General features: G+C 33.3%; 1 protein-coding gene and 1 pseudogene across 6 annotated transcripts in view; one reads left to right on the top strand and one right to left on the bottom strand.

Annotated features, from left to right (window-relative positions):
* LOC145279766 (regulator of G-protein signaling 17-like) overlaps positions 1–12,189 on the top strand; it is a 644,014-nt gene that overhangs the window by 358,237 nt on the left and 273,588 nt on the right. The window lies entirely within an intron of this gene.
* On the bottom strand, positions 699–833 carry LOC145280572 (U2 spliceosomal RNA; annotated as a pseudogene).

Raw genomic sequence — 12,189 nt, 5'->3', positions numbered from 1 at the left:
CATGACAAATATCGAAATTCCACACCAAACGGACCATTAAAAGGGGGTGAACTGATCATTTCTCTCCTAGGGGGGGCCCCCAAAAAAACCTGTCATTTTAATGTTAATATTACATAATCCAAAAACGCTTAGTCATGTCACGTGACGTGACGTCAACATCCAGTAATGGCGAACAAATGTAAACAAACACTTTGTTTTACCGATACTTTTGTAATTTCTCTTCTGCTTTGTTCTAGAGATTATTAAACTCCATGACAATGTCTCCAACGTATTTAACTGGTTAAAAATAGTATTTATACAAGAGTTTTAACGAAAAATATCAGGAAAAAATGTACAGGAATAAAAAAAAATTCAGCTTTCAAAATATTCGTCGATAAAAAAAACGATCTTTATATTTACGCTAGCCATTTTGTATATTACCACGTGACCTGCTATCTCTTAAACTGGAGGGGGGGGATCCACTTGAATCCAACAAAACCAGTAATTTTTTTTTTCTATTATATATACATCATTTTCTATAAAATTAAGTGTAGACTTTATAATTAAAACAAAAAATGTTATTCATACTAAAAAAAAAAAACGCTTAGTCATGTCACGTGACGTGACGTCAACATCCACTAATGGCGAACAATTGTACCTATTTACTATGCCTCCCCACGGGACAGAGTTAGACACCAGGGTCGTTTTTTAACGTGGAGAAAAGGTACAAAAAATAAAAATTGTCTCAGTCGTGGAGGATTTCTCCTCCACCGAAAGAGAACAAGAAATAGAAGTGCAGCATCTGAAGAACAGATACTACACTTTGATCTTGACCAAAAGGCCAAGAATGCGAACAATTGTAAATAACAACTTTTTTCACAAAACCAACACCGTCTTTCTTTTTTTTCTCTCTCTTTCTCTCTCTCACCCACTTACTCTTCCCTCTCTCTCACCCTCTTTCTCTTGACGTCACACCACTGTTAAACTGTGGGGGGGGGGAACACATTCCCAGGCATTATCTCCTATAGATGCACATTTTATTAGAAATTCAGCTTCCAAAATATTAGACGATAATAAAAATATAAAACCAACACCCTCTTTCTCTTTTCTCTCTCTCTCACCAACTTACTCTTCTCTCTCTCTCACCCTCTTTCTCTTGACCTCCTACTACTGTTAAACTGTGTGTGTGGGGGGGGGGGAAGAGGCAGCTTGAAAACCAACAAAAACAGTGCACAGTTTCCCAAGCATTTGGGGTGGGAAGGGGGGGAAGAAGCCGAGCGCACAGTTTCGTGTGAGAGAGAGAGAACAATTCTCAACCTATATACTCAACAAATTTTTTATCTACAGATTTGAAAGTTTGTATATAGGGTATTCAGACATATGGAAATATATCTAGCATAATCTATCTATTATATCTATAAAAGTGAAAATGTGTGTGTGTGTGAGGTAGCCAGAGAGAGAGAGAGAGAGAGAGAGAGAGAGAGAGAGAGAGAGAGAGACAACAATTCTCAACCTATATATTCAATACATTTTTTATCTACAGATTTGAAAATTTGTATATAGGGTATTCAGACATATGGAAATATATCTAGCATAATCTATCTATTATATCTATAAAAGTGAAAATGTGTGTGTGTGTGTGTGTGTGCGTAAGAGAGAGAGAGAACAATTCTCAACCTATATACTCAACGTATTTTTATCTACGGATTTTAAACTTTGTATATAGGGTATTCAGACATATAGAAATATATCTAGCATAATCTATACATTATATCTATAAAAGTGAGAATGTGAGTGTGTGAGAGAGAGAGAACAATTCTCAACCTATATATTCAACAAATTTTTTACCTACAGATTTGAAAATTTGTATATTGGGTATTCAGACATATGGAAATATATCTAGCATAATCGATCTATTATATCTATAAAAGTCAGAATGTTTGCGTGTGGTTGTGTGTGTAAGGTTGCGAGAGAGAGAGAGAGAACAATTCTCAACCTATCTATTCAATAAATTTGTTATCTACAGATTTGACCATTTGTATATAGGGTATTCAGACATATGGAAATATATCCAGCATAATCTATCTATTATATCCATAAAAGTGAGAATGTGTGCGTGAGAGAGAGAGAGAGAGAGAGAGAGAGTAAGTACAATTCTCACCCTATATATTCAACAAATTTTTTATCTACCGATTATAAAATTTGTATATAGGGTATTCAGACATATGGAAATATATCTAGCATAATCTATCTATTATATCTAGAAAAGTGAGAATGTGTGTGAAAGAGAGAGAGAGAAGAGAGAGAGAGAGAACAATTCTCAACCTATATATTCAACTAATTTTTATGTACAGATCTGAAAATTTGTATACAGGGTATTCAGACATATGGAAATATATCTAGCATAATCTATTATATCTATAAAAGGTAGAATGTGTGTGTGTGTTTGTGAGTGAGTGAGTGAGTGAGTGAGTGAGAGAGAGAGAGAGAGAACAATTCTCAACCTATATACTCAACAAATTTTGTATCTACAGATTTGATAATTTGTATATAGGGTATTCAGACATAAGGAAATATATCTAGCATAATCTATCTATTATATCTATAAAAGTGAGAATGTGTGTGAAAGAGAGAGAGAGAGAACAATTCTCAACCTATATATTCAACAAATTCTATCTTTACAGATTTGAAAATTTGTATATAGGGTATTCAGACATTTGGAAATATATCTAGCATAATCTATTATATCTATAAAAGTGAGAATGTGTGTGTGAGAGAGAGAGAAAGAACAATTCTCAACCTATATACTCAACAAATTTTTTATCTACAGATTTAAAAATTTGTATATAGGGTATTCAGACATATAGAAATATATCTAGCATAACCTATCTATTATATCTATAAAATGACCATGTGTGTGTGTGTGTGAGAGAGAGAGAGAGTCAGAGAGAGAGAGAGAACAATTTTCAGCTTGTGTGTGTGTGAGAAAGAGAGAGAGAGAAAGAGAGGAAGGAAAATTCTCACCCTATATATTCAACAAATTTTTTATCTACATATTAGAAAATTTGGATATAGGGTATTCAGACGTATGGAAATATATCTAGCATAATCTATCTATTATATCTATAAAAGTGAGAATGTGTGTGTGAGAGAGAGAGAAAGAGAGAGAGAGAGAACAATTCTCAACCTATATATTCAACTAATTTTTTATCTACAGATTTGAAAATGTGTATATTGGGTATTCAGACATATGTAAATATATCTGGCATAATCTATGTATTATATCTATAAAAGTGTGAATGTGAGTGATGGAAAGAGCAAAAAATTCTCAACCTATATAACCTATAAAAGTGAGAATATGTGTGTGAGAGAGAGAGAGAGAACAATTCTCAACCTATATATTCCACACATTTTTGGGCACAGATTTGGAAATTTGTATATAGGGTAGGCAGACATATAGAAATATATCTAGCATAATCTATCTATTATATCTATAAAAGTGAGAACTTGTGTGTGTGTGTGTGTGAGAGAGAGAGAGAACAATTCTTAACCTACATACTCAACAAATTTTTTACCTACAGTTTAGAAAATTTGTATATAGGGTATTCAGACATATGGAAATATATCTAGCATAATCTATCTATTATAACTACAAAAGTTAGAATGTGTGTGTGAGAGAGAGAGAGAGAGAGAACAATTCTAAACCTATATATTCAACAAATTTTTTATCTACAGATTTGAAACTTTGTATATAGGGTATTCAGACATATGGAAATATATCTAGCATAATCTATCTATTTTATCTATAAAAGTGAGAATGCGTGTGTGTGAGATAGCGAGAGAGAGAGAGAGAAAAAGAGAGAGATAAAAATTCTCAACCTATACATTCAACAAATTTTTTATCCACAGATTTGAACATTTGTATATAGGGTGTTCAGACATATAGAAATATATCTAGCATAATCTATCTATTATATGTATAAAAGTGAGAATGTGTGTGTGTGTGAGAGAGAGGACAATTGTCAACCTATGTATACAACAAATTTTTTATCTACAGATTTCAAAATTTGTATATTGGGCATTCAGACATATTTCAATATATCTGGCATAATCTGTCTATTATATCTATAAAAGTGAGAATGTGTGTGATAGAGAGAGAGAGAACAATTCTCAACCTATATACTCAACAAATTTTTTATCTACAGATTTGAAAATTTGTATATAGGGTATTCAGACATATGGAAATATATCTAGCATAATCTATTATATCTATAAAAGTGAGAATGTGTGTGTGTGTGTGAGAGAGAGAGAGAGAGAGAGAGAACAATTCTCAACCCATATACTCAACAAATTCTTTATCTACAGATTTTAAAATTTGTATATAGAGTATTCATACAAATAGAAATATATCTAGGATAATCTTTCTATTATATCTATAAAAGTGAGAATGTGTGTGTGTGTGAGCGAGAGAGAGAGAGAGAGAGAGAGAGAGAACAGTTCTCAACCTATACATTCAACAAATTTTTATATATAGGGTATTCAGAAATATCGAAATATATCTAGCATAATCTATTATATCATTAAAAGTTAGAATGTGTGTGTGTGAGAGATAGAGAGAACAATTCTCAACCTATGCACTCTACAAATTTTTTATCTACAAATTAGAAAATTTGTATATAGGGTATTCACACATATGGAAATATATCTAGCATAATCTATCTATTATATCTATAAAAGTTAGAATGTGTGTGTGAGGTAGCCAGAGAGAGAGAGAGAGAGAGTAAGAACAATTTTCAACCTATATATTCAACAAATATTGGATCTACAGATTAGAAAATTTGTATATAGGGTATTCAGACATATGGAAATATATCTAGCATAATCTATCTATTATATCTCTAAAATTGAGAATGTGTGTGTGAGAGAGAGAGAGAGAACAATTTTCAACCTATATACTCAACAAATTTTTTTATCTACAGATTTGAAAATTTGTATATAGGGTATTCAGACATATGGAAATATATCTAGAGTAATCTATCTATTATATCTATAAAAGTGAGAATGCGTGTGTGTGTGAGAGAGAGCGACAGAGAACAATTCTCAACCTATATATTCAACAAATTTTTTATGTACAGATCTGAAATATCACATTTGTATAGAAGTAGAAATCTTGATACCTACTCTGATACCTAATAAAAGAAAGGACACTCTTTAGGGCGGATTTTGATTATAACAAGTCACTAATTAGAAATTATAATAAACATTCTAATAATTTAAGAATTTTACCAAAATAAAATTGCATGGTAATCACCCAATTTCTGCCACAAAATTTTGATTGGCAGAACTCATAAACATAAAATATATATTTTCTAATTTCATCTTTTTTTTTTCTTTTTACATAATCTGGTTTGATGTTTTCCCAAATATTCAAATCACTATATTTTGCTGCTTAATATCAAATACAGCAACTGAGTTATTTTTATGCATCAAACAATTACATTTTCTCATTCATCCAAACTAATCACTGAACATCAATTTCATATTTTCTTCACTAAAATATTACTGTGCTTGATGTCATCAAGTGGAGCGGATCATTTTTTTTTCATTTGTTCACACATTTTTCCAATTTATATATATTTTAAAGATTCTTAGCCTATGTCATTGCATACCAATCTGTTTATTAAAAGTTAAGGTTCACTGTAAACACATATGTTACACCAAAATAAAAACGCTTCAGATAATGTCTTGATATTCAATTCAGTTTCTCACATGACATCTTATGAAGTTAGTAGAAATGTTACAGACTTTTGAATCTCAAACACTTTCAATACTGTGCACTGATATTTTCTTTTTTGCAATATAAGCACATTCATGATTTTTTTTACAAACGTTAAAAACTTTCACATTGTGTAGCAATATACTGAAACAATTATAAAAAATATTTGTTTTTATTTTGAATGATGCAGGGCATCTGAAGAGAGATTTTTCTAACAAAATGAAAGTATAATTTTTAGCAATAGGTATCTAGGAAAAGGCCACTACATATGTTATAAGTTCCAAATTTCCACAACCTGGCAAATACTGGTACATGCTAGCAAATTTAGATTTGCAATTACAAAATATGATTCTAATTTTTTCCTTTGCTCTTTATTCTAACACTACACTAAGTTTACTGTGTTATTTCGCTACAGTTGATATTGTGTAGAACAATAAGAAAATCATAGTGAACAATGCATTCAACAAAATTTCACACACATTTCTAGATACCTATATCTAATAAGTTCAAAAGAAAGGACACACTTAGGGAGGTATTTTGGTGGTCAAGTCACTAAAAAGAGATTAGCTGGTTTCCCGGCATAGCCCAGGATATAATAAAGATTGACTGAAATACATGTTCTAGCTGGTTTCTAGGCGTTGCCAGGGATGTAATATAGACACATTATGTTGTATATTACCTGTTCTCTTCTCCCTAAGGTAAAACAATTTCATATACATGCTGTAAATTACCTATGCTAGGGATAAAACATGAACAATATCAGTCCTAGGGTAGATAAAACAAATAATACATAGAGATGAAAGATTCCTCTCCCCTAAGAATCAAACATATGTTCAATATCTGCTTTTGTTTTTTCATTGTTTATACGGTCCCGAGCAACGCCGGGTAGCCCTGCTAGTCTATTATATAAATCTCACCTATCCGTTTAAATGTATGTATGTATGCCTAAAACTTTTGACAGGGGCGACGGATTTTCACGAGATTGGTATTGTTTTGAAGCGTGACCCTTCAGACGACAAATATTGAAAAATTGGCTAAAAACATTAATTCCTTCGCTCTGAACTCGGCACTTTTCTACAGAGAGGATCACTTTTTTCGCCGATATTGTTAAAAGTCATCCCTTCTTTTCGATTGACTAGCCTTAATTTAAACCTTTGCCACTTCCAGTTTGGCGATGGACGCAACGGCAAAGACGTCACTTTTTTTTTTTTTTTTTTTTCACATTCTTTTCCTCCTTTGTGGTACGGGTTTGAGCCTGCCTACCAACTACCACTTTTTTTTTGTTTTGCTCAACACACACCTCCAAACACTCGGGCAATTCCGGGCATCTAGGCTAGTCTAATATTTAAAGGGAAAAAATCTGTGTGTTTGTGTATGTGTGTGTTTGTATATCTCACAAAAACTTTTGACAGTGGCGACGGATTCTCACAAGACTGGTATCATTTTCAAGCTCGACTCTTCGGACGACAATATCGAAAAACTGGACCAAAACTTGACCCTCAACTGAGCAGTTTTGTACGAGGATAGGTCGTTTTTTCACTGATATTTGAGCAAGTCATCATCTTTTTGATTGAATATGCTTAATTTCAACATTCCGAACTTCAGGTCCGATGATGGAGACATTGGTAAAGATGCCATGTTTTTTTTTAACCTTTTTTTTTCTCCTTCACATTGCAGGTTTAAGCCTTTCTGCCTACTACCACTTTTTTTTTTTTTTTTAAACACCTCCGCCTACTCTTGTTTTGATCCCCCCCCCTCTGAGGGTGGGAAATAGTCAAAATATGAGTAGCGGGAGGGGAGTGCCCGGATGTTTGTAGGTGGTGTAATAAAAAAATTGGTAGTAGCCGGGTGGGCGAGGGTGTTCTTTATTACACCACCTACACACATCTGGGCAACCCCACTACTCATGTTTTGACTCCCTCCCACCCCTGGGTGTTCTTACTACACCACTTAAACACCCTGGCAACGCCGGCAACCCTGCTAATTTAAATATAAAGTAGTCATGACAGTAAAGTGAGGTGTATTGATTTTGCAAATGATCATTTTAAAATTGGCTGCATATCACATTGAATGCATTTGTGATGATGGTGCTTTACCAAGATTTTATGCTTTCATTTACCGTAGAATTGTTCCCTGGTATAACTAAACATGTGCAGCATAATTTGTTGGTGCATGTGAATTGCAAGCATTGCAATGATAGATAAGTGGCTCAGTTGATAAAAATGTCATGTTAGGATCGGCCTTTAGTGGGAAAATAAATTTTCCTAGATGGGCTTCAGATAAAACCTCTATAAATAGAAACCATCGACATAGTGACCATCAACAAAAGGCCAAAACCAATTATGGATGAAAAGATCCCAGAAGAATGTAAGGCGAAGCAGTCATAGCCAGCTAGTCTCTGCTCTTCCCTGAAAGAGGAAGAGAAGGCATTTTGTTCTTGGGAGAGCTATGAGGCAGTTGAGTCAGTCTGCCTCATTGAGTCAGATGGCTCCCTTTGGGGTTTATAAATGACAGTGTAAATGAGACGACATGTTTTCAGTCTTGGTCAGGCAAACATCCCACTCGGCAAGTCATCCATTGTTGAAGTGAGTGCCACTTATTCAAAATAATAAACCTTGGACTTGTGTTGCTTTGCTTAGAATGCAAATTCTTCATTGCAGTGTTGGATGGATTGACAGACAACTTTCGTACAGACATAACATTTAGAACTATCGCAGCAGTAGGTGTATCAGAATTTTTGTAGGAATTTTTGAGATCTCTAACACGAAACTGCGAATAAAATATAAAAAACTCGTAATATCTCTTTTAAAAGTGGGTTGTTTATTTTCTTTATGGATTATACTTCCAAAATAAATTATTAAAGTTGTTTAAAAAGTAATAGAAATATTATTTTTTTTTTTTTTAAAAACAGTAATGAAATTAATTGAATTTTATGAGCTTAGTATTTTTCAATTTTTAAACTTTAAAAATCTATCAAAATTTTTCTATTGATTGAATTTTTACGATATTTTCAGGATCAATGTGAAATTTTATGCTCTTTCCAATAAACCGAATATAGTATTTTAGACAAACGTTTTTTTTTTTTAATTCACGCCCCCCTCCATTTTCAAGTGTCTATTAAAAAGTAAATAATTAATTTACTCACCAAAGTTTTATATATCACAAATTGAAGATAAAAGATTAATAAATAATATATTCAAATTTAAAACAAAAAAAAGTAGTGTTTTTTAGAAATTTACCTTTAAAGTCCGAAGTTTAAAACCTTTTTTTTTTTTTAAATCATGTTGTTTGTTTTTACTTTTTTTTTTTTTTTTTTAAATGAAACTTTGGTTCTTGCTCCTTTAATTGAAAAAAGATTAGGGTTTGAATTACATTTTTCGAGTAGTTATCAGCTTGGAAAGACAGGAGGTCGAATTAATTCACGCCTCCCATTTTGAAATGTCTATTAAAAAGTAAATAATTAATTTACTCATCAAAGTGTTATATATCACAAATTGAAGATAAAAGATCAATAAATAATATATTCAAATTTAAAACAACAAAAAAGTAGTGTTTTTTAGAAATTTACCTGTAAAGTCCGAAGTTTAAACCTTTTTTAAAAAAAAAACACGTTGTTTTTTTTTGTTTTTTTTTTTTTTAATGAACCCTTGGTCCTTGCTCCTTTAATTGAAAAAAAAATTAGGGCTTGAATTACATTTTTCGAGGAGTTATAAGCTTGGAAAGACGGGGTGGAATTATTCAATATTTTTCACGAAATTTCTTACACGCCTATCGCAGCAGTGAATGCCTATGCTGCATTTGTTAGTGCTTAGCTGTGTTCATTCCATGTGTGGACTCTTCTTATATACAAATCCTGTTTCTGCCCTTCTCATGTCAGTCCTCGATTCGTCTCTTCTCATATTTGTTTCCAGTGCTCCTATTTTTTTTTTGTCCTTTCTGATGTGTGTCCAAATGACTAAACTGCATCCACATCACACAAGCCTTGACTGGTCTGTAGTTGTGGTTCTGTTGACACCCAGCAATATAAAAAAGATCTGTCAATCATAGATGAGCTACATACGAGTCAATGGCCATGCATAACTAATGGGGAGTAGACAGTGGACCTTGAGTTTACTTTTAGCAGTTTCATAACTTTTGCTTGCCTTCAATTTTGTCCTTTCATCTTCACATTACATTAGCGATGTTTCTGGCAAATGAGGAAGAATTGCTGGGGGTTTTAAAGGTTAAGTAATTGGTGAGATCTAATAGTATACATCATCATTCGGTTGTCAAACTATTCATCTCATTAACCTTAAAAGGCAAATAAGACACATGAGTTTCACTTCCGGAACAAGGTCTGTGTATGTATTAAACCCGCGCATTTAAATAGTTAACATACAAAACTTGATGCATTGATTTTCAAAGTGTGGATATTTTAAACATGGCGGTTTATCTTGCATTGTTGCTGTAGAGAGTTAATTATTTTTTATTAAAATTTCACTTTGTTTATTCCTTGAATAGATCTTTTCTTATAATTCCTTAAGCAACGTTTTAAAAATATCAATTACTTTTTTCGGAAGAATAATAGAAAATATTTTATAGAAATTTGCATTTTTTTTTATTAAATTTATTTTTTAATATTTATTTTTTGACACATTCTTTATGCATTTCTTTTTTTCATACATTGTTTTTTTTTTATCTGAATAATTATCATAATTTTCTTTTGGATTTTTTTAGTCTTTCTTTGTTTTGCTTTCTTTGAAAAAATCCTGTTTTGAACAAAACCAAAAGAACTGAAAACTATTTTCTTTCTTTATGAATTTATTTTGCTACCTGAAAAGAAATTTAAAAAAAAAAAAAAAAAATATCGGACAAACAGAACTTGCAACATGCATTTATTTATTTTTATTTTTATTTTTCCACAAACAATTGCTAATACTCTTTGGTTCATGTGTTTGAGAAATGAATAGGTGATCTCATTGAGTGAATATTTTTAAACTAACCGAAATATCAATATGTGCAGGGTTTTTCTTTGGAATTGAAAGACGAATTCTGAAAGTAGTCCAGATATTATGCTAAGTTTTGAACATATCAAGAATTAATAATATTTCTCTATCAACAATAGAGGCGGCTAGTATATTTGTTAATTTTTTTACTCTTGTTCGTATAAAACAAGGCATATTACTGCTTGGATGTAAGGGGTTACTATTTGGGACCATATCTACAGAGGACTATGTGAGAAAGATGTCTGTTCACATTACATTTAAATTTCTGAATGTAAGCGCAGTCAGGGAAACAGAAGACAAATAGGGTATTTGAACGTTTATCAGTTTAAGTTAAAAAAAACAAAAAACTATTAGAATAAAAAGCTCTAGGAACCTCAACAGTGATGGGATGGGATTTTGCTGCTTGTCAGGTTAGTCAGGAGTATGTACGAGAGGCGTGCAATAAGTAATGCCCCTGACCCACTTCCCATAGCAGTAGAGCAACAAAACTTGGCACAGTTATTAGTCTTTCTCTACATAGGAACCACCCAGAGTTATGCATTTCTCCCATCGTTTGATGCAGCTCTGGAGACCGTTTTTGTAGAATACCCCAGGTTGGTTCTCCAACCACGACGTGATTTCAGAAATCAAGACTGCATCATCTGGGAAACACTTTCCTTTCAAAAACAACTTCATGGCTGGGAAGAGGTGAAAGTCAGAGGGTGCAAGGTCAGGAGAGTAGGAAGGATGGGGAAGGATTTCATAACCACACGCCCGTGCTTCTGATCTGGCTACATGCGAGTTGTGGACCAGAGCATTGTTCTGCAGGAGAACGGTACCTTTGCTGATCTTGCCCCGCCTCTTGATTTTGATAGCTTCCCTTAATTTCCTCAAAAGTGAAGCATAATAGGCTCGTGTAATTGTGGTACCCTTTGCCAGAAAATCTGTCATCACTACTCCGTCCTGGTCCCAGAAGACTGTGAGCATGACCTTGCCAGCGGAGGGCTGCACCCTTGCCTTCTTTAGAGGTGGTGAGTCCAAATGCTTTTGGTGTCTGGAGCATAGTGATGGACCCAGGTTTCATCCTATGTAATCAGTCTTTTGAAAAACTTTGACTCATCTTCTTGGTACATCTCTAAATTCATACTTGAGCACTCTATGCGTTCTCACTTCTGGAATGGTGTGAGCAACCTGGGAATCCATCTGGCAGACACCTTATGCATATGCAAATGGTCATGAATGATAGTTTCCACAAACCCTGTTCTAATCTTGACATCTTGGGTTATTTGGTGAATAGTAATGCACCGCTTCCAAAATGGCAGCCTCAACTTAACAGACAGATGCCTCAGATGGCAGAAGGGGGGGGGGGCGACCAGGTCTGGAAGCTGTTTCCACAGACTTCCGACCATGTTTGAATTCACGATGCCAGTGTTTTACAAGGTCATATGATGGGGCATTATCACCATAAGT

This window comes from Euprymna scolopes, chromosome 7 (assembly GCF_053919585.1).
Source record: "Euprymna scolopes isolate OS-2025 chromosome 7, ASM5391958v1, whole genome shotgun sequence".
NCBI classification, from domain to species: Eukaryota; Metazoa; Mollusca; class Cephalopoda; order Sepiida; family Sepiolidae; genus Euprymna; species Euprymna scolopes.
This window is presented reverse-complemented; position numbering and strand designations above follow the sequence as displayed.